A 24,820-nucleotide genomic window follows, 5' to 3' on the forward strand; every position below is an offset into this window, starting at 1 on the left:
TCTGCAGCAATAATTAATGCAGACCTAAGTTCAACATTTTTACTCTACATAAAAGGGTAGACAACCCTATGTGTAAAGTAAAAATGTAATGCCCTTGCGGCGGCAATCAAGACTGAATGGGAGCGCAGAGCATTTTTTCTACTAAGGGGAAAAGGATGCCAATCTCTTGCAGTGAACCATGTCACCCGATCTTGCACCTGCGCAGCATGAGGTCAGGTGTTGTAGGAAGAAGACCAGATGGTGGCGCTGCGCTGGGATGAAGAGGAGTTCTAGAACAACGCGGGACCAGATCGAGAGGAGGGGGGCCTGCGGAATTAAAGGTGTATTTTTTTGTATTTTCAGTTTAGTTCTGCTTTAGGAGTTTTCCAGTGATAACAGTGGTAATGTGGTAAATTAATTTTAATAGATATTGTCATCTTGCCCATTTTTTGACCGCATCTGCACAAGGGAGGATTGCCCCCTTACTGCTTTCCCTATTGTAGATCACACTAAAATCCCTGGTTCCATTAGCAGGAGCAGCTAGATCTGAACACATTCTAATACTAGTTCTTAACACTCCTCCCCATTGCTCCCCATACACACAAGCACTGGGAGTGCTGGGAGAATGCAGACAAGGTATCTGTTTCACCTCAAGATTCTTTATAGATATATATGTATATATAATGTATGTGTATAGGTGCAGGAATGTTGTGTTTAAACACGGAACCTGTTTTTCTTTGTACTGGCCATCTAGATCACCTAGGGGATGTCTAATCAGTGGTTATCAAAGAACCTCACCCATGGAACAATCAACAAAACAGATAATAAAACATGCCAGTACACAAGATCTAGTTCCCATAACAAACTGGTTACCAGTAGGACCCTCAAGGGGTAATAAATCTATCAAGCTTGAGTTAGCAGAAGATGGATTCCTAACTGGACAGTGAACCTCTTGTTGACCCCTAAACTTAGATTCCAGCTCCAGATTCACATATCAAATTTAGCTGGGAGGTCCATCAAATTACATCAACCAATCCCAATCTAGTGGGGTGTGTGTCAACCAATAGTCATCTTAGAGATCACATCTAGTAACCAACCCAGGAGCCCAAGGATACCGAATGAGAATTAACTATATAAAAATGGGAACTGAGGGAATTTAGGTCTCTTGCTTGCTCTCTTTGTCTCCTGAGGGTCTCCTTAGGTAAGCTGTTATTGAGTCCTCTTCTGAAGGAAGTAGGCTCCTGAGGTACCCATTAACTTCTTAGCAGGTAGCTATAAGGTATTCCTGATTGCAGTCGTATGGGTGTCTATATTATTACTGCATTACTTTGCCATTTTGTAATTACTGTATTGTGTACTAAGCATTGTTAGATTATTACAGGGGTTACTTACTAACAACATATTTTTCATGTAATATATATATATAGATTGAAGTTCCTATATCTAGATATCAACCAATATTGCTGTGTACTTTACATTTCAACTTGCTTTCTTAATTAAACTGTTTGAGTGACTAGCTATCATTTGTGCATGAACCTTCATTTAGTGAATATATACGTGCAATGATAAGGTGATAAGGTGATATAATACCCATATTTATGCAGATAAATATTACAAATCAACAGTATTGGTGAGCCAACTTAGCATTCTTTTCTTTTTAAAGCTTTTTCTAGCAAATAATACAAAGTTTTAATTGGTGTGTCATTTAATTGCTTTTATTTGCACACTTGAAATAAAAACTTTATTTGCAGGTTGAAGTGAGATGTGCTTACTGTTTATCTTCATATCTAAACAGACAAGCATAAAAAAAGGAAAACACTATAGACAGCGGTCCTCAACAAAGTGGACCTGATTATTCTCACCTGTTTCAAAAGCTTCAGACTGAGGCAGCCACGGACAGTTCATATTTCACTGAATATATTAATTGTGCCTCCTACTTTAAGAACATTGGGGTGGGGCCAAATTAAGAAAGATAATGGATGCCGTACCATCAATATGTTTTTCTACAAATGCCATTTCTACCACTGTCATTAATTGGGCTTAATGGTTTCCCAAGCACCAGAAATATATACACAAAGCAATTATTTGGATTCTTTTTTTTTAATTGCTACAGGATTATTTCACTTCTGTAATTTGGAACCATTAAAGCTAAGCAAAGCCGGGCAACTATGTTTTTCAAAAGAATGACAAGCCACATCTCTGGTGATGAGTTGTCTTTAAGAATGTAAAAAGGATACAAAAGTCTTCAAGTTGAAGGTTGCATTATTATAAAAAAAAAAAAAACACTTCAAAAGATCATACAAATGTCCTCATGCTACAGAAGGTAGATCCGACTTTATCACAGGGAATCATTTTCTTTCTAATCATCTTAATTTTTCCGTGTTCTACTTCAGATAAAAGAAACTACATCAAATGCATTCCCTTGAATAATATTTACTTCAGTGAATGCAGAATAACTTCAATTCCATTGAGAGAAAATTACAGTATCATTCTAAAACTTAAAAAACATTTTGATAATGGTTTGAGGATAATGGAAATTTATAATCTGGCACCCGTCACTCACAGCGGTAACATATACTAAGAAACACAGGGAACAAAGTGACAATGCAGTAATTCTAGTCTGTGAATTTTCTGAGTGACATCTTAACAATGTGTAAGATCAGGAATATCTCAGTGATATCTTTTACAGCTGAGAACAGAACTAAATACCCCAAATAAATTAGGGAGTAGAAAGATGCCTAGTATGCGGTGTTTATAAAATTAAGCACTGGTTTGTGATGCTTCCATTTTTTCCATGTATTATACACTAGGTAAAATCTTTCAACAAATCAAATACAAACATTTAAAATATTCTTTGTGCTGATGGTTGGGTTTGATACACCTAAAGACACATAAAAGAGTAAAGCAACTAAATAACTGACTATCTTGACTATATACCTTTTGGACATCACGGTCCACTAAATTTACAGACTCTGTACATCACAAAGTGACGTCATGATGCCAGAACCTGCCCACTCTCCCATCGCAGGTCTGAGCCTTTGGACACAACCCACCCACTGCCCTGGGTCTGCAATGCATTTGGGAGACATGGTCCACGGCTCTGGACCACCAAAAATTTCTTGGGTACTACCGGTTGGCAACCGGTGTTCTACAGCTAAAAAAATTTGATGTCAAAGACCAATGGGGGTTTAGTTGGATTGGGTAACAAAAAATGTTTTAATTAAAGCGTACCTAAACTAAGAACTTTCACTTTACATAAAAAGGGTAGACAACCTTTTACTTAAGGTAAAAAAAATCTTTTGTGTTTTTTTAAGTGCAACACCCTTTTTTGAAAGGTGCAGCACCGACCACTTAATTCTCATCAAGACTGAATGGGAGCCCAGAGTCTCACGGGATATCTACGTCACACATCCCGGGAGGCTCTTGGCTGCTCCTTCTGCTCATGCCCAAGCATCTCAGGCATGCGCAGAAGGAGCCCTTTCGTCAATAGGGAAAAAAATTGGCGATCTCACGCATGTGCAGTGAGATCGGCAAGTTTTTTTCCCAATATACATCACCCCATCCCGCTCCTGCATAGGGCGAGATCGGGTGACGTAGGAAGAACGGGGAAGAAGAGAGAAGAAGATGGCCGCACCTGGCACTCCCTCTCATTTTTGCATTAAGGTATGTCTGTGCAACCCATGGCGCTGTACATTAAATAGGGATCATCAACTTACATAAGCCAGGGTTCATCAGAAGGTCTCTGTGAAAAAAAGTTCAGCCAGAGGGTTCTAGAGAAGCTTGATGACGATCTAAGCCTCTGGCACTGGCAGGCCATCCAATTTTATAGGACAACCGCAGTCCAGGTGACAGCTGCAGCTAGTTGTCATTCTGTGCCAGCACTGCCACAGAAAAGGCTGGGAAATGTGGGGTGAGGAGGAAAAAGTGAGGGTCGTTAGTGAATATTTGGGTAACAATGCAGGGGCCACCTCCCAACTAAAGCTTCTTCCCACCCAGCCTCAAAACATTTTGGAGGACAATACTGAAATATTTTAAGTAGTATCTTTCATTAATTCCTAACAATCTGGCTATAGTCCTAGGAGTATACAGTTTTTCCTTTCATAACAATAATCCCCACATATATTACTCCTTAAGTCTATTCTTCTAGTACACTTTATTTGGATTGAGACTTAAGATCCTCATCAAGCCTCTTCAGATCCTTATGGGTGATCCTTTTTTAAGGAAGCACTTCTGATCTACACCGGCATATGTAAGTTATTCAACCCTATATATACATAAAACCTAACATAGAGAGATATTTTTCTGATACAAATTAGTCAAACAGACATACCTTTATGTAAAAACAAGATATATATATTACTGGATGTATTGTGCAGTTAGAAAACCCTCTTTAATGCAGTCATGTGACACACTGAGTCTCCATTTTTCCTGAAGAAGCAACATTGCGAAATGTGTCGGGGACTGAGACTGTCTTATCTTTCTGAACAATGTGTGTGATAATATCTATGCCCAGTACCAAATGCTCAGCCTTTGATACTACAATCTACTATAATATGCAAAAGCAATCTGTTTGCATGTATGCATAATTTTATATAATTTACTTAAGAAAATGTGTTTCTTTACAAAATGTCACTAAACTCTCTCACTTCTATGATCTCATTCTATACATGACAACAAACACTTTAATACCCTCTACTTACTTAAGAGGGAGGCATAAGGTTTATTATATTTGTTGAATTAGTAGAGAGGAGGTATTTTTTTGGTATTGCTATATCTGTCTTCTAGGTCTGTTTATATACATACATACATATTGCTCAACCCAGAATTTTTTTTTTAACTGGGTGGGAAGAAATTGTAGGCGGATAGTGGCCCCTCTTGTTACCAAACTCATCAGTAACCATCCAAAAATAACTGGTGGTTGCTAAAAAGTGCCAGGTGGTGCACCCAGGTAAAAGAGGATGGGAAAACACTGCATAAACACTCACATCCTCAAGTCTGAAAGTGCCTTAGAGCTCTCATCCTTCATTCAACATATGGTATTAGCCTTGGGTGTTCTTTACCAGATGACTAGATTTGGGTGTCCTTTACCAGATGACCAGATTTGGGTGTCCTTTACCAGATGACCAGATTTGTATGCAATGCACTTTTTTAAACAATTACACAGCCAAAAACGACTTTTGGGAACCATGCGGCATTCTGCCACAGTTACATGGAAAAAGAAATCATCCTAAGAGGTGGTGTCAAAGGCCTGTTCAGTGAAGATACTTTTGAGTTTCGCTCCAGCTACACACACAACTCCCTACAGCTGAAGAAGAGACATGGACAAGTTAAAAAAAAACATCTTTAGCATTACAAGAATATGCCTAGTTGAAAGTAACTATCTACCTCTTCATATATTAGGACATGGATGAACAAGAAACTGCACAGACAAAATACATTAATGTAAAATCTGTCTCATCACTGGCTATTTGGGGCATAATAGCAGACAACAATGCAGCATAACCCTTCTGCACCTAGCAAGCCACCCAAAAGTGTTCACTGGCAATTAACGTACTGAATTACCAAACAATAAAAATATACCAAAGGTTACATGAACTGTAGAACAAAAAATGAAACTATTCTACTAATGTTAGAAATTGTACAATTTACCTACAACATTTTTCAGATTTTAAGCATAGGAGTAAAAGTGATACCCTGGTAAACATCAATTAATTCTAAAAAATTGATGACAATGGTATGGCAAACACATACACACATCTGTCACCAGTGGAGCTGTGGTGCCAACATTATTCAGCTTTAGGTCAATTGTAGTTGTCATGTAGCTACTAGTCTAAAGCTGCGTACACACTGCCAATTTTTGTCGTTGGAAAGGATCTTTCACGATCCTTTCCAACGACAAGGGAGTGCACGATGCATGAACGGTGCTGTACATACAGCACCGTTCATGCTCTATGGAGAGGGGAGTGGGAGAGCGACGGAGCGGCACCCTGCTGCGCGCTCTCCCCTTCACTTGCATTACGATCGGCTGTCGTCCATCGTCCGTGGATCCGGCAGGTCGGTCGTCCGGACGATGGACGACACCGACTGTACACACAGCAGATTTTCGCCCGATAATTGTCCGATGCCGATTATCGGGCGATAAAAATCTGACGTGTGTACGTAGCTTTAGTGTAGACCTCAAAATCTAATTCCCCAGTACAAAGACTTTACAGCAGGGGCCTTTAAGCATGCGTGTTGGTGATTTTTAACAGCCTATCTATCCCATTGGGACAATTTACTTTTATTTCCTATTTCGAAGACACAACAGGAAGTGAGAGGAAATCTCTCTAAAGAAAAATAAATCATCTCTCGAAGCTCTTGTCTTCCTTGAAAGATTTTCCCTCTTTTTTGCTGATCAAAATTTAAAATTTTGCTAAACTTTCAGTCCTGCAAACAGCATTTGCTGGGGCAAATAAAGATGGGTTGATTTGTCTAGCTAGGACACAGATAGAAATATTGTATCTATGTACCCATCAAGCTGCAGCCTACCCAGCTCTACACAATACAGTATAATATAATTTGGGTAGCAAGCAAATATTCCTAGAATACTACAGACTGAATGTCACACAGTTCAAAGCCTGTGAAACTTGTGTAAAATCATGCATTACAAGTTCTGCCTTTCTGGCAAATCAAAAACACACACGTTTTAATCTCTCCTTACATATGCTGGAGTTATGTACGTAAAAAGAAAATACAAATATGGCTATCTTTTCCAAACAAAGCTATAGCAACAAAACAGAGACAGCACAGAATTTGGGAGAAGTTCCATTCAATCCAAGATAAACTTGCTGGACCTATTAATTTCTTTTTCAAATTAGGGTCAGGAAATACAATATATTGGAAAATCTCTTTCAATGTCAGAAATGCACATTATCATCTCCTTGTTACCATTAATCACAAGGGATATGTTAAACACAGATAGATATTTCATGAGATTTAAGTTGCTTTTACAGATGGTCACACAATTTGGGGTGATACATCCTCTTGTGCTTGCCTTACTTTCAAAAGAATTAAAATCCAATGAACTTGGTTGTCCTCTGCAATTTTCAGTATCCTAGATATTACTGATCCTATTACAAGTGCAGATTAATTTTATAGAGCTTACTCCTTGATCTAAGCTAATGGAGAAGTTTAACATTTGCGTATTTTTCTTATCCCATTTATTATCTTCTATTAAATGAGTTATTTAATCAATGCTGCAACTGTTGTTACCAGCAGAATTCTCTTGTGCTTTATGTTTTTGTTCACATCAGCAGAGGCAGAAAACCGTAAAATTGAATCCTAAGAGGAGCTGCTTTAATAGGAAGTATATATTTTTCATAGTAACATTATCACATTTTCTAGTTAGTTATAGACCCATTCTCTGCCAGAAAAATACAAATTTGGTTGTATGCCATTTTTTTAATTGGTCAAACTATATATTGTTGTGTACGATTTCATTTATATTATTCTTCACCTTAAAACATTACATTTGTGGAACGATATATCTTGCATATGTTTTTATGAACTGAATAAAAAATTACCAAAGGCAATAAACGTTTTGCTTTCCTGAAAATGTCAGTTTATTATAAGCTAGCATGCTGGGAATGAATGCGCTTTCATTTTTACAATACACTAATTTAAATGTAACTTTTTATGAACTTTTTAATAATTGCAGAGCAACCCTAAAATAATGTTATAATCATTTATCAGAAACTTTTCGAATTATCTCAAGAAGAACAAGAAAAATCTGTATGTAATTAAAAACTCATCAAACTGTACGTCCATATTGCTGCTATAATATTTGATGTACTGTTAAATAAAACTGCAGAAGGGGAGTAACACCCCAAGAACATAAAAAACAACTAACACTTGCTGCCTATTGTATAATACATGGTATATAGTGCAATTATATTCATATATATTATATACAGGTAGTCCCCGAGTTAAGAACATCTGACATACGGACGGGCGACTCCTAGATATGAACGGGCTTCCCTGCTGCTGGTGTACAGGACTGGAGGAAGGAAATGTTTTGCTAAACACAGCTGATGTTGTGGGTGATCTTAGGGACTGAGCTCTTTCTGAAGGCTCTTGTAACTCTTTAATGACCAAGACAAACTCTGCAGTTGTTTCTTTTTGCATATCAAAGGACACCATGCTTCAGAAGGTAATAAATGTTTAGGCTTGCTTTGTTTGAGATTAGCTCACAGTGAGGATTTTATACAATAACTGACACCATGCTGCCTAATAATATGTTGAGACAAACATCTATCCTAATTTATTATTAAAATAATGTATCTGTTCTGACATACATACAAATTCAACTTAGGAACAAACCTACAGTCCCTATCTCGTATGTAACTCGGGGACTACCTGTAATGCAAAGACAGTGAACTTGCAATCCTGGTCTCTGGCAGTAAACAGCCCAATTTAGGGTTTTGTACAGGTAGCAAAAATATTTGCAGCTGTTCAAGTCTCAGATTGGCTACAACTACCTTTATTACAATTCTAGCGTTAATTAAATCTCAGCAACATTTCCAGCATCTTAAGCACTGTTTAAAAAAAATCCTATCTTTCTATATAGTTTGAATCCCTTTTTTTTACCAGGGAAAGGGCTGGATTCACAAAAAAATATTTTGTGCTTATGACAACACAATCCCCTAGTCTCTCTCTGTAGTTCCGCATTGTCTTTTTCTTTGTGGTTTACAAAGCTCGTCCCAACCAAAATAACTGATAATTTTAACAAAATTAGGCATAATTCAGCAAGGTTTAAAGAAAATCAATATTCAAACTAAACTGTTAGTGTGCAATATAGTATACAAAATTTAAATACATTTTTGTAGTGGCCTTTTTAATACTTGTAATGCTTCTGATTTGGGTATAATGCTGGAAAGCAGAAAAGTTTTGGAAGCTACTTATTTGCCACTTGCAACAGTTATAAACTAAGTGTGAAAAAATGCTCAACTTGCTACTCCACCTAAAGGTAAGTGCTTTAGAGAGCCATGTAATTCTCAGACTGTCACCTAGTCAGGAACATTTACATTTAGAGTTATTGTTAAACTATCCCATCTAAGTGCTACTAAGTCACACAAGCTAAGCCTCAGATATGAGTATTTATTATCACCAACAGCTTGTTTAACAAGAAATTCTACTGTTCAGAATCAATAATCTGTATATATATATACACATATAGACATATAGTATATAGATATCTGTATATAATTCTCTTGTAGGGTTTGACTCTATGTTTTCCCAAAGTAACTTAGTAACTTAGTTTTTAACGGGTAAAAAGTTACGAGTACAGTTGAAGTTGCATACATATAAACTACAATGTGTTGACAATGACAGATTTAAGGATTTAAGAGTATAAAATTGGTGTTTGCAAGCACGAGATTCTAAAATGCATCCCTAGGTGCACAATAAAATATTTTCATACAGTAAAAACCTGTTTCAGAAACATCTGTGCCAAATACATACTCACTATTTTACTTATATTATAGAAATTGGGTGTAAGCACAACAAAGGAGATGATTTTGGTGTGGCATACCAAATGAGTTTACAAGGTGCAGACAAGAGTAAAATAAACATTGTAGAAAATTAACTTACTGTAATTAGCAATATTTGCACCAACAAATTGTGGTGATGCCTTAGTGCAAGATCTACAGAAAATGCCAATCTTGTTTCACCAAATACAATGTTAGCTTGGATGTACAGGTTAATGCTTCAGAGTCACACTTTTCTAATAAATTGGCTGTTAATTAAAAGGCAGATTAAAATACAGAAATATTTATCTAAAGCATTTCAAACACCAACAGTTATACAGAATAGATTGGTAAAAATCAAACAATTAGACATGCTAATAGAATAAGATTTGCATTTGTTTAACTAAGGGGGCTGAGGAAATAAGTACCAAGCTGCTGACATAAATAATCTAAAATTCCATATGCATCTAAAATTATCATTGCATACAAAGCAAGACCTATGATTTACCCACTAAATATAAATAACCTACCAGTATTTTAGAAAGAAATAGCAAAATTCCCTATAGAAACCATCATCAAGATATTTTCTTGCAAAATGTGTCCAATGCCCTGCCAGGTACGCCATAAATCGGTACTACAGGTCAAATTTAAGATGATTTTCAAAAGTCCATAGAAAGCCCAGAAGTATTTTTCAAAGTCAGCACTGAAATAAATATATTTACTGATTTTTTTGTATGTTTTGCATGGATTGTGGTGCTTAATTTTCAACTAATATATTCAATACTTAAATCAGGCCCTTCAGCAAGATGCTGTTAACACAATGCTAAAAAGATTCTTACTTTAGCTATAGAACCTTCATTACAGGTTCTTATAGGAACAGACACACATTGTGTCTATGACAATAAGAGCAAATAATAAAGGTTAAAGAATACTATGTAAAGCAATGATTCTTTAGTTCTTGTCATTCAAAATACTGCATATTAACAAGCAATAGCTACATACCCTCTCAGAAGTATCCATTCTCATTTTAGCCCTCCATTTCTGCTGTCAGGTTCACTGTCAGGTACCAAATGAAGGTAAACTAAATACAAACAGGAAATTTATTGCGCCACTGCCATACCTTAAGCATGCAATACCCTTAAACAAATTCACTGGAGACTCCATATATTCCGAAAAAGGACATGCATATGACATAATTAAGACAAAGAAGGACCTCAGAAAACAAACCTATGATCCGTGTTTTTCACCACATCTCTTTGACCCCACTATCAATATTTTATTCTATCTCTGTTTTAATGTATAATTTTACAAAGTCTTCAGCATGTTTACTTAAATTCAACTTTTCTCAAGGCTTGGTAGTCTTGACTGATGCAGACAGCAGAACTGACATGAGGACATTTTTGTAAGTGCAATATTCTTTAAAAAAAAAAAAAATGGATGCAGAACCTCTACTTTCAGTCTTGATTGCTGTGGCCATTGGGAGCGCAAAGCCCCCCGGGATACCTACGTCACACATCCGGGACGCTCTGGGTGCTCCTTCTGCGGATGCCCCAATCTAGGAAATGCGCAGAAGGGGCATTTTTTTCTATTAAGGTAAAGAGATGTAGTGAGATCAGCTCTCTTTATTTTTTCTCTTAACAGCGGCTATGTCACCCGATGTCCCACCTGCGCAGTGCCAGATCAAGTGACATGCCAAGAAAACGACTGAAGATGGCGGTGGCCGGCGCTTCCTCAGCGTCGGGATGAAGTGGAATCCCAGGACAACGCGGGACTGGAGTGTGGGAAGGACCAGAGCTATCAAGGGATTTGTAGGATTAAAGGGAAGTGTGATTTTTTTTATTTTTAGTTTAGTTCCACTTTAAGTGTTATTAAATAGTGGCTGCAAAAATATCTAAAAAGTTATTTACCTTTCTTCAGTCAGTTCATTACCATGTATCTAAAGCCCTTTTTTTTCATTTTCTTTTTTTTTTTGTTTTGGCTAGAATTAGAATTATTTGGTTTACCTGTCCTGGTGAGTACTGACATTGGGAAAATCTCCCTAAATAGGTTTTACCAATTCCCTCAAAACTAAAGAAAGATTATTTATGCAAAAAATGTAAGATATAATAGATTTTTTTGAAAAAAGAAATATGCAACCTGAATTGCAAAAATCACCAAAGTGTTTTAAAGTATGAATAAAAAGTCCATTACTGCTGCTTTAAAATGAACATCAAAAGATGTTTACAACCATATGACAAGAAAAAAAGACATTATAATCAGTCAGGTAACAAGTAACTATTACTGTCATGTGTAATATACCATAACTTTAGACAAGTTGATTAACAAAAGTCATGATAAGAATTTAAAAGAAAACATTAATCACAAACTATCAGAGCCAGGGAAGCATGATGTCGTTTAACTCATCCAAAAAGATATGGAGCCGGATTTAATTATACAAAACACTTCTTTAGTGTTTTGACAGATGACTATCCGCTACTATTGCATAAAAAGTTTGTGCTTGTTATTCATGGAAATTAAAACTTCTCAGTACATTTATTAGTGGCACACTAAAGGAAACAAAGTGCACTTGTTTATATTACACATGAAAAGACAAGGATATGACTTTCCTAGCAGCCTACCATGATTACTTGGCATAACATTTTGCTGCCTAATTTTTGGCCAACATTTTTATTTTTTACTTTTATTAAGCAACTATTAAAGGTGACCTATATTATGTGTATATGTGTTACAATTTGATTTTAAATAAAACATACCAAAATTGAGTTTACACAGAAACACATTAACATTTGCCTAGGCCCCACAAAACATGATGAAAGACATCAAGACAAAAAGACTGTATGACATATGTAAAATATTCTGTTGAAAATTTTAGAAGCATGTAGAATTTTTTTTTCAATCCTATATGAACATGTATATAGTTTTATTTTTATAATTAGTGAATTGTAACCTTGAAATTCAAGCCACACAAACCAGGTAGTTCTAGCAGAGGAAATGAACCTTAATGCATTTTTTTGGGATGGCGGAAAACCGGAGTGCCTAGAAAAAACACAAGCAAATACAGGGAGAACACACAAACTCAATGTTGTCTTGGCTGGACCAAACGCTGCAAAGGCAAGAGTGCAAGTCACTAAGCCTATATGAACACCATTGAAAGGTTCTTACGTACATCTTTACTATACATATAAATATGTGTATCTTTACTGCTATTTTAGTGAAACATCCCTTTCAAAACATGGCTGCACTGCCTTATGTTGTATTTGCCAAAAGTCCTAGGAGGAGCAATAATAAGCCTCCCTATACAGAGTTAACATGCAACAGCTTGGGTCCCAACTTGTTTGCAGCTGTAATATCTACTACAACTGAGCCTCGACCAATGTGGCAAGCGATTACTAATAATACAAAAATATTAAAATTCAAACTACCTACCCTGTCCTCTCTCATTTTCACCTCATATGAAGTGTATTACATCGGTCTTTTCCACCCCTAACCTCTCATTGTTGCTGTTTTCTACCGCCCCCTGACCAAATCTCCAAATTCTGAATAACTTTGCATCCTGGATCTCACATATTCTATCTCATGACCTGCCCACCATCATCCTTGGTGAGTAAGTAACCTCAGTAACCACCCGGCTGTTTTTGGGTGGTTATTGATGTCAGGTCATAATAGCCACTTACAATCTCCACCCAGCTCACAAAAAATTCTGGGTTAAACACTGCTCCCTCAGCCAAACTGCTATTACCCCCCTCTTTTGGGGTAACAGAGAATATAATCAGCCTCACACAAATTGCTGGATACACTTTAGACCTGGTATTCTCCAAACCCAGCAACCTCACCCACCTTGACAACTCACCACTTTCCCTTTATGACCACAACCTCCTTGCCTTTAACCTAATCTAATTATTGCCCCATTCACCAAATCTCAGAGCAGCTCAGGGGCAGAGAGATAACCGTAACCCTCACCACAAGCTAATCCTGAAACTGCCTTATATTCCTAGCCCTCACTATCTCTAAATTACCATCTGCAGATAAAGCTGCTACTAAGTTCAACCACACTCCTTCTTTGGCTCTGGATGAAGTTGCCCCTGGCAACTTCCGCTACCCCCACCCTGCTAACCCCTGACCTTGGCATAACACTCCCACCAAACGTCTACAAAAGACTGTTCGTGCAGCTGAGAGCAGGTGGAGGAAATCTGGCCTCATGACTTCATGGACTACAAAGCCAGACTACAACACCTTAACACTAAACTCAGTATCACCAAGCAAAATTATTTCTCCACATATTCTCTCACGCTTCTAACCAATGCAGTCTTATCTCAAGAATTGACTCCCTACTAAACCCCACATCTGCTCCCCTAACAACAACCTTCTCTGCCCAAGACATTGACACCTACTTTAGAGATAAAATTGTCAAAATCTGACATGATGTCTCTGCTCACCGTGTCACTGCAACCATATTCACCCCTTCCACCTGTATATCATCACTAACCTCCTTCAGGTGTTAATGAAGTCTCCGGTCTTCCCTCATCATCTCCATCTACGACCTGTCCATTTCACCCAAACCCCTGTGATCTACTCCGTCCCCATTCCTCCAACCTGACCCCTGCACTAGTCACAAAGCAACTTTTACCTCCTCTTGGTCTTAAATTTTTCCTCTGCTTTTCATACTGTTGATCACTCCCTTCAAATCCAAATCATGAACTCAATTGGTAGTAGAGACACTGCTGTCTCTTTCTTTGTTTGCTTCCTACCTGATTGCTCTTTTCAAGCTTCTTTTAAATAAATGGTAATTCCTCCTCCCCACCCTGTTTGAGTTCCCCAAGGGTCAGTCCTTGGACCGATTCTCCTTTCTCCTCTCTCTGTAGTCTAATATCTTCCTTTGGCTTACAGTATTATCTGTATACTGATGACATGAATCTATCTTTCTTGCCTCCACTAGTCTTGGATAGTGTTTCATGCGGTCTGTCGGCCAAACTCAATCTGGATAAAACAGAACTTATCAACCCCCACCCCACATTTCAGCTGTTATTACAGTTTTTATAATACTGTTTATTAAAAATAATATGCCTGAACAGAATGTCCACTGTTAAGACTTATTAAAAAAATCTCAGTTTATATTCTAGTACAGATGGCAATCCTTCCCCAAACTATTCACAATTATTATATACACACACACATTTATATTCATATATAACACCAAAATGTGGGAATTAAAAGAAAGTCGACATCATTTTAGAATGGATATATGATTAATTATATTGTTCAAATTGTAAAAACATGTCCTTGTAAAAGACACAGCCTAAATTAATGTGCAAAATGAGAAGACGGTGGCACATTTCTTTTGAAATGTTTATGCAAAGCCAGATAGCCATGACTCACTGCAAGAAATGAGATACAATAATGAATTGTGTGTTTTCTTGCAATCAAGAGAAAATATCCATCATCAACAGTTTACTGCACGAGATTAGAGGACAGTTTTTAATTTGATCTAGCATACATTTCAGGCTTGAGACATGTTTTCACATAACCTTTTATTATTTCATCCACTGTGCACAGTGTTGAATTTGGATACGTTTCAAGCAATTAGAAACCAAGTCTCATCTGTTGATTTCATAATAACATGTCAGTTAAATGTAAAAGATAATGATGGTGCGATTCAATTCAGTTTGCAATAAACAGGGCTCCGTTCTGAGATGATACAGCAGACAGATTACAAGCAACCCCGTGGCAGCAAACCGCTGTAATTCCAGATAAATGATTCCTCATTACATGAAAATAATAACGAGGTCACCCATCAAACAGCTTCTGAGATTAAAGAACCATCAAACAGTGTAGGAATTTCATCTGCAATATGCAGCCCAGTGTACTTAAAGCCCCAGTTTGTTGTTCTCTTAAAAATATCCACAAGATGTCTGTGTAGGCTATTTTACATGATTGTAGCAGGTTAGCATGTGTAATATAATGTGTGCAAACACACCCCAACAAGCTCAAAGATTGCACATTATACTTTTATATGATTTAAAACACCATACACTACAATGAATAGAACCATAATGGCGGTCATAAGAGTTATCAGATCAGAAGTAAAGGTAGGAGCCCTAAAAGTCTGTTAAATGAAATTAAAACTCCAGCAACCCGAGTTTTATCAGCTTCACAATTTACCAACTAACTTCATATATACGGGTTTATTACATCAGATTCTGAATCCCAGATACTGAATAAAATAAAGTTTTGATTTTATTGCAGAATGTAGTCAATCACAAAAAGCTTTGCTTTTACAAGGGTCTATCCTGAAAATATCAAGTAGTATTTTCTTCAGAGGCATTTTCTTTTTACATTTAATACTCTTTATGTCAGCTTTTCTCAAACCCCTCAAGGAAACCCTTAAAATAACTTGAGGGTCTTTTGGAACGCCGGCTATAATTACTATATTCACAGCTCCCGGTACATTAGTGTGGTGGTCAGAACGCCTCTTACATTGCTAGCCAGTGGTAAGTATGTCACCCTTACAGATATCTAAATAAATCCTTGGTGTCAGTGGTAACTTGGTTAAATTTGCTCCTTCCTCACGGAACTCCTAGCAACCTTTCGAAGGACCCAAGTGCTCCATGGAACCGAGGTCCAGATTCATTACTTTATGCCAACATTTGAGCACAGGTCTTTTGTAAATAGCATTTCAAGTAGAAAACTCAAGTGGTTCTATTAATTTTTCATTCTTGTATCTAACAACTATGCACATTCACAGATTTAATTTGAAACATCATAAAAAAGTACAGAAAAAAAAAATAATGAAATCAAATTGATATACAAATGAACACAATCTTTTCATCTGGATAATTACAGTGTGGGAGAGGCATTTTATTCATAAAGAATGACAGGTTATAAGAGTGATATATACAGGGCATATACCACAACCTGTGCAGGGAAGACTGCATAATGTACTAATAATGCAAAGTGACTGCTGACACTGTCTGAACCACATACATTGAGATGACTTGTCCAACAAATCATACTGCTCCAATATGCACTCCCCCTGTTTCGCATCATTACTGAAGCACTTAAAAACTGCAAAGGAAGCATTAAAACTGATTCTAGGGTGTCTGTTTTCAATGCATTCAGCAAATAGACAATAAACATAAGTGATTGTCATCAGTGGAGCACGGAATATGTTGGATAGTAAAAGATGTGCAATGCACTTAATGACATATTTCAGCTGCTAATAAAAAACCTTAAAGCCACCCATTCATAAGTGCATTATGTGTCATTTTAAAAAAATATGAGCTGTTCAAAGGAAATTTACCTTGTCTATCACTTGAGATGAAGAAGACTGACAACTGTATCTTGTAATAATGAAAAGCATGTTTCTGGTTTTTCAACAGAAGGTGATGAGTAAGATTTTGTTTTTAAAAAATTTGCAATAAATACCTAGGGGTCTATTTATAAAACAGTGAACATGGCATTCACTGAAACATTCCCTGGTGTAAAACCTTCCAGGTCCATGTATTTCAGTGGCAGTAACATATTTTCAACTGTTTTATAAAAAATACATTTTTTTCCTCCAAAGCAGTATATTATTTCACACTTGACCATTAATGAATATTATAATAATGGAAAATATCTAGATACATTACTAGGTGACACTTTTAGGGTGTATTAACTCATCATAATCATGAACATAAAAAAATATAAAACTGTAGGAACGTAAGACCTAGGACAGACACTGCCAAGTGTTTATTGCTGTTTGTGTCCTCACCAGAAAAGTTTACCCCGCTATTTGTTCGAGTAAAAGAGATGGGAAAACCAAACTGTTCATAGTTGTCACCAGAAGGAGAGATCCTTTAATGTGAATGCTTGTTACAGTAACATGTAAGCATGAATTGCTTCTCAAGTTTTGTCATGGAGAGAAATATCCCCAAAAAGGGAGTTAAACCAATAACTATTGTATAAAAGCTTTAACTGGAAGTTTTATTTTTCCACATTTTTGCGCCTCTTTCCCCCCTTAAACTCTTTTTACCCCTTCCATTTTCCAGGGCTGTCCTAGTTTTAATTCTCAGTTCTATGCAGGTAGTCCACTTTAGACAGATAACACCATGTCATTCTGTCCTTGTTCTGTGAGCCCAGCCTATATTTCATATGGTAAGTTATCAAGTAGGGTGGTCTCACAGGTTGCTACATGAGTGCTGATCAGAACTGGAAAGTTAACCATTGGAGCAGATAGAAGAAAGCTTGAAAATTATAAAAATACATATATATGATACATATTTTGCAAAATGAAATATCCTGGGGTGGATTTGAAGGGGAGGAGGGGGGACAAATAGTAATGGAAATATGGTGGAGTTAGCACTTTTACATTTTTTCAAGGTAAGGATACACTTACTTACCTGTGAGCATAGAACACTCTCTGTATAAACTTTTTTCCTAACAGCACCAAACATGTATGTCAACAAATGTATCAAATTTATCGCATGGAGTCACAATAGAATAACTTTGAAACACTTATTTGACTATGTCACTCAGTTATTACATTCTGTCCTTGGCTCTGTTTTATTCACTTAGGATTTACTATATTGAATGGATATATAATAAAGGAAAATGTGAAACCTTTTTGTTGTCCTCTATTATTCTAAAACAAACAGCAGTAAAACTGTTCTTGCTTTTTGTTACAACACACTATAAAGCAATCTACGTAATTTATACCCCAGTGCCACATAAACTTTTAAATATACAAGTAGGGTTCACAATATGTGTTTTTCCTGCAAGGGTTTGTGTGCTGCTCTTCTGGATAATGTTTAAAACACAGTATTTGATTCTCCTAAACATTAAATCTTTTCAGATAAAAAAAAATGGTTCTTGTTCATCAGTTCTTTAACTCTTAAATCTTCAATGGCAAAATTACACAAGGTCTCACTGCATTTACAACAACATGTTACATTATTCCTCTTAAATAACCAGTTATGCAAATCAACTCCTGAAAGTTTTCCCTGCTTGAAGCTATTTAAAAAGCACATTTGGAGGTTGCTTTCAAGGCCATCTCTGGCTGCACAAGCAATGATGAAGACAACTGAAGAAGGACCTGGTCTATCTGGTAAACAAAGGATGCCTTTGGATGGCGGCACCATGTGAGCATTGCTTTATACAAGTAAAAAGGGTGCATGGATAGTTATTCATTTTTATCTTTATTATTTAAACAAAGGTGGAAGGGAAGAAGGGCGAGTGGGTTAGTATTTGCCTGGAGATCACATTTTAAAATTGTAAGCATGGAACCAGTAACTATCACTACTTCATTTTTTTAAGTCCTTGATACATGGCTGCTATCCTGTTCTTAGCTTTAATTTCTAATATGTCACTGCCCTACAATAAGCATGCTATTACTGAAATGTGAATTTTGCCCAATATATCTGTTCCTAATCAGTAATTCTATAGGCACTAAAGACACTGATCCAAAAGCATCCTTTAAATCCTACCGCAAGGATGATGCAGACTGCAGACAGACTTTAATACCTGTGCATATTTTGACAGCTCATAGCAGAATAAAAAGCACAGGTAAAATCTAATGTAATTTGCAGCACACAGCTGAAAAATGTAAAAACAATACTGAAACATTCCACTAGGTGGCAAAAAGAAAAGACAAGAGTTTGGTTTAACATCAAAACTAACAAAAAAAAAAAATCACAGAGTAACCTTTCATAAAGAGCTAACAAACTAACAGCTGTTTAAGTGTGTGTCTGATTTTCTTGTACATTATAAACTGACATATTTAATGCCAGTTTATAATGTACAAGGAAACTATCTATCTAAATATTTTCAGTCTACAAAATGCTGAACTAAAAAGCTGACGTGGTGTTGTAATCATTTATATAGGTATTTAATTTCCCAATTCTGCAATGAAAACAGTAAACTGACGGATGTAACTGGTGTAAAAACTTCAGAAATGAGATTCCATTCAAAACACCTAATACGGTGCAGGGTACATGACCTAATACAAGAACACAATGATTTTCTTTTGGTGTTATCATGAAAATATTTTCAGTTTTCACACACTGCAGGATTTAGCACATAGAGGAAATGTTATATGGATCTTGCTGATCAATACAGCCTGTTGGTCAATAGCAGTATTCTAGCTAACATTTTCTATGAAGAGGTTTCTGCTTAAGCTGACAAAACTAAGGAAGGACTTTGTGTCTAAAGCACAGATTACCATTTGTAAAATTCTAGAACAATGATTTTCAACCTTGAGTTCTTCCAGAGGTTGCTAGGCACTTCGTACCTCCTGGGTCAGTTATCACTGACACCAATTGTTCTTTTGGATTATCTGTAGAGAGACATTCTTCCCAGTGGCCAGCAATGTAAGCGTCATTCTTCCCACTAAGCACCAAGTTAATGTGCAGGAACCATCAGCACAGGACACATTTACACTGGTGGGAAGGGATGTGTGATGGTCCGGGACCCTAGTCACCCTGGAAATAAAAGCCCTGGGTCTCAGCTGGACTGCTTGGTAAGTGGCACAAGAAAAAACTCCAAAAAATGAACCAAAGCTTTTATTTATGTATGCTACTTAATATATATATTTGAAGTTGCATAACTTACAGTCCTTTAGTACAGCGGTCGCCAACAGGTGAGAACACTTTGGTGGACGGCGCTCTGGCCAGTGCGTCCCCCAGCGGGTTCCCTCTCCTGAGCCCACTGGGGGATGCACTGGCCAGAGCAGTGGACCATGTCTCCATATGGATTGCAAACTAAGGGCCGTGGAGCGGGTTGTGTCTTTGGACAGGTTCTGGTATCATGACATCACTCAGGGGGAAGTTTCTTCCCCTTTTAGTGACACATGGCTCCCTGTGCTTGCGCAGTCAAGAGTCTGTAAATTTAGTGGTCCGTAACGTCCAAAAGATTGGCAACCACCGCTCTAGTAGTTAAGGTGTATCCTAGTGAGATGAGCTTATGGCTTCATAATATGTGTGGATATAGTAACTATAACAGGGGTTCCCTGGGGACCTGAACATTATTTTAAGGGTTCCCCCTGTGATGAAAAGTTTAGGAAACACTGCTCTAGAAGTTGACTTGTGCTCTGTTTGGTGCCAGTACTTCTCCAAGGCAGGTAATAAATATCATTTTTGGAGATAATTTTCATTGGCTTTGATTACTTATACAGCCTAATCCTAATGTTGGAGGTTCCAAATGCACATCGTATGTTTATGGTTGCGGGTATTTGCCATACCTCCAAACCACTGATTATAAAGAGAAGCTAAATTCCAGTACAACAAAGCTGGTATAAATCTTTATGCATCAGAGTGTAATGATAGCGAATATAAGTAAAGTGGACTTGCATTCATAAAGTGAACATTTGATGAAAATCTGCAGATTGATATAATGGTGGTGCCCGATTTCTATGATACATGGTAACCTTATCAATTTTGTATCAGTTTATTACTAAAGCTGTAAGCTCTGCTAATTTGCTGGATTCCATAAAAACAGCCAGAATTGGTTTGTTTCTGCCTGTTTTTTTAATTATTGACTGAAAAGTGTATTGTACCAGGTCTCCACTACTAACACTGACAGGCTTAGACTGTGTACACACGTTAGACGTTTGTCGTTGGAAAGGATCTTTCACAATCCTTTCCAAGGACAAAAGACTGAAAGATGCATGAACGAAAGGTGTACATACAGCACCTTTCTGCTCTATGGGGGGAGGGACGACAGAGCGGCACCCCGCTGCGTTTTCCCCCCTTTACTTTCATGGTGGTCGTTCATAGTTTGTCGTTCATGGATTCAACAGGACGGATCCAAGAACAACGTCGGACGGCCACTGTACACACATCAGATTCTTGTCCAATACCAGCCCTGAAGCAATATTGGAATGAGAATCATCTGACGAGTTTACATAGCCTTAGAGAAAGACGAGCCATTTCCTTTCATTCATCTATAGGCATAAAGTTACAGTATTTGACTACATTTTGCAAGGCTAAGCTTTATTGTAATTGGCAGCTAAACCAACAATAAAACACATTTAAGATTGCAAATTTCTGGCGATGCAAGGACACTTGGGTTGTGCAGTAATATATGAGAACTCTATGTCTATGAGCAGTTTTAGAGGTATCAAAGAACAAAATGTATTTATGTCTTTAATATTGAATTAAGGCTTTGTTAGGGTATTCACACACAGCACTGTATTCCAATTTCTAACACAACTCTAACCCTCAGAAGCCAAGAAACATCTTTTCACGAACATTCTGGGCTACTGCCTGGCAACATTTCCACTGTTTAGTGTTCTGGTAGTTGTATGGGAAATTATGCATAAGGTGTGTGCTGCCCAGCCAAATCACAGACAATGAAGGCGATCTACAAGCTATGATGTAGTAATTGGCAAACTAAGTAGTGTAAAAAGTGCCGGGCTGTGGGCAGGCTGCTTCAGTAAAAAGAAGATATGGTATTCATCAAAGGTTTGTAGTAGTGTTAAAAAAAAAACAAAAAAACAAAAACTAAAAGATTCTAGTTTTGTTCTTATGTCCTTATGTACAAAGTGTCAGTTGCGGGTGTGCTGGTACACTCCATCCAATTCTCTCCAAGACGCCATTTGTAAATAAAAATTCCAAAAGTAACTGTGACCTCATTTTATGTGTCTAATGTTTACGGAACTCAAAACCAGTGGCTCCCAAGTGGGTGTGATACATAGAAATTTATTACAGTATTCTGCCCTGCACCTTTTAGCTTACCTGACACTTTCCAGTAACCACCCAACTGTTTTGGTGTGGCTGCTGAAAAGTTGGGTCTCAATACAGTGGCCACCACCCACCCACAACTTCTCCCCACCCAGTTTAAAAAATGTCCACACACACACACACACATCTAGTTAAAAAAATTTTTTTCTGTAGGACGCCTTTATACGGAGGCCTGATATAATTATATATCATATACAGTATACCTACTAAGTATGTATTAAGTCAGAAGAACATGTTAATAGTTTAAATTGTTGACTAAATACTTATAATAGTTTGAACTCCCATATATTGTTTTGAACTCCAATATTACTCTGCGTATCTGAAAGTAGAAACTACTTCTAGTCAAACCTGTATACGTCATTGGAATGCCAGGGCAAAGTGCAGCTCTATGAATCACACAGTAAACAATGAGGTTTTTCAGTATTAGCCCACATACAATCATTTGTTTTCCCTACAGTCAGAAAAAAATGAAGACTTCCTATTCTAACCTAGCCTTTTTGGGTATAAACATCAATAAATCCCTGGCCTTGCTTTTCTTTAGTGAATGAGTCATGTCATAACTGATAGTAGTAGTAAATAAATAAAAAATTATATACAAGAAACGATACTACAATATAACAGATTGCAAGCAGCGAAACTGATCTAACCAATTAGATTTTCCAAGGAAAACATTTTAACTACAACATAAAGCAGCCAAAAGTGAACAAAGCTGCATAACTGTGTGGTCCACAGGAATGCAGACTGGTCTGCCAAGCACTTGGGAAGAAAGATTTGGCAAGGATTTTTGGAAAGAAAAAAAGTAGTAAAGAAAAAGACATAACATTTTCTTTTCAGTCTAAGGAATATGTAAATTACAAAAAGCTAAAGTGATCTTCATTATTAATCGTGACATCTCCCGCGTTCTTCTCTACATTTAAATTTTGGATGTACTTAGGTCACCATTTTCTGGTGAAATATGACACTAGAAACATCAACACATATATATTTATTGCAGGTAACACTGTAATGAAATGTAATCATACAAAATAATCCGCCTAAAGTAGCACTGTTAACTCCATAGATCAGTCAATTATATGGCAACTGTTACTTACAAGACATCAAATAAATATTAAAGTAATCCTGCAATTAAAATAATACATACATAGCCTCCCCCACCTCCTAGATTGTAAGCTCTTCAGGACAGGGTCCTCGCTTCCTCCTGTTTCAGTGTCTGTATCTGTCTGTCATTTGCAACCCCTATTTAATGTACAGTGGTGCGTTATATGTTGGCACTATGTAAATAATGTTAAATAAGAATATTATTAGCCAACAGCAGGCATTTTACCATCTAGGTAGCGATTGCCAAAGTTATGAAAAAGTAAGCCGCAGAAAGAACAAAGAACCTATTTTCACTGCTTATTCCTAAACTTTATCTGCCTGTAAGTGGCTTCATTAAAAACAGAAATTGGACAAAGGCAAGCATCAAAACAAGGCCATACAGAGATAGGGCAGCGGGATGACAATAAATGTACAATACGGAGAGTAAAAAGAGGTTGCACAACGCAAGGATAAAACACACTGTGGCAAAGGTAGGAAATGCACAAGCACAATATACCATAGTAAACGTAGAAACAAAAAAACAGGATGGTGCTGCAGCACAATGTAGTGTGAACCGTCTCTAAAGTTTAAACATTCATCACCCTCTTTGGCTTACAATAAAATATGTTATGTTCAGTGCTTTGTGCCCTCTATCGAAACCTCACAATTCCATCTCAGGTAATTAAATTTACAGCAAATAATGAACAAAAGCTCAAAGCTCACTTCAAAAAAGTTGCACTTGAGAGAAAAGTCAGCATAATGGAACAATGGTAAAGGATTACCAAATCAATTCCATGGGACTCCATCAGATTCCAAGCTTTTTTTAACCCAAAAGCTAACATTCCATTACAATATTCCGCATAGAAACATGAATATACATGAATTTGACATGAACTTGAAAATGAAGAATTGCTTTGTTATAAGTAACATAGAGAAAAATTTATGGAGCCTAAGACGTACCTTGAAAAATGTACCTTCTGTCTAGAATTCCACCAGCAGCCTCAAAGCTGTGCCCCAGCCTTATGAGCTCCAGGGCACTGTGCCTCTGAGTGTTGGAGATTTGGAGTAAGATTTGGTGTTGTCACTATTGCACTGCTTACTATGCCCCTAACGGTTATGGCATGAGTAAGTAAACCTTTGTCTCTAACAAGATGGCCATCTCTACAAAGTGGCAGAGAACATCTGCGGCAAGAACAGGGACAATACTGGCAAATAATCCTTTGCCTTTTGTCTTGCTTCCCGAAATCAGGTCCTCTTTAATGAAAGATTGCAAATTTTAAACATTTCTGTGCATGCATAGAGCCAGAATTCAGCCAGCAACTTTTAAGAAGCTAAAACGAAAGGTCAATTTAAAAGAATAAATCTAAATATGAATTAGAATGTCTACAAAATGCAAAGGTGTAAATGCACTTTAGGGAACAAACTATATTGTTGACCCATAAATGACTCCTAAATGACCGTTGTTAGGATATTAAGATACACCGGTGGCAGATTCCTATATATCATCATGCAGCAAACATATACGAGTGAGTGCTGAGAAGTTCCTGG

Source organism: Pyxicephalus adspersus, chromosome 7 (assembly GCF_032062135.1).
Source record: "Pyxicephalus adspersus chromosome 7, UCB_Pads_2.0, whole genome shotgun sequence".
In the NCBI taxonomy this organism is placed as follows: domain Eukaryota; kingdom Metazoa; phylum Chordata; class Amphibia; order Anura; family Pyxicephalidae; genus Pyxicephalus; species Pyxicephalus adspersus.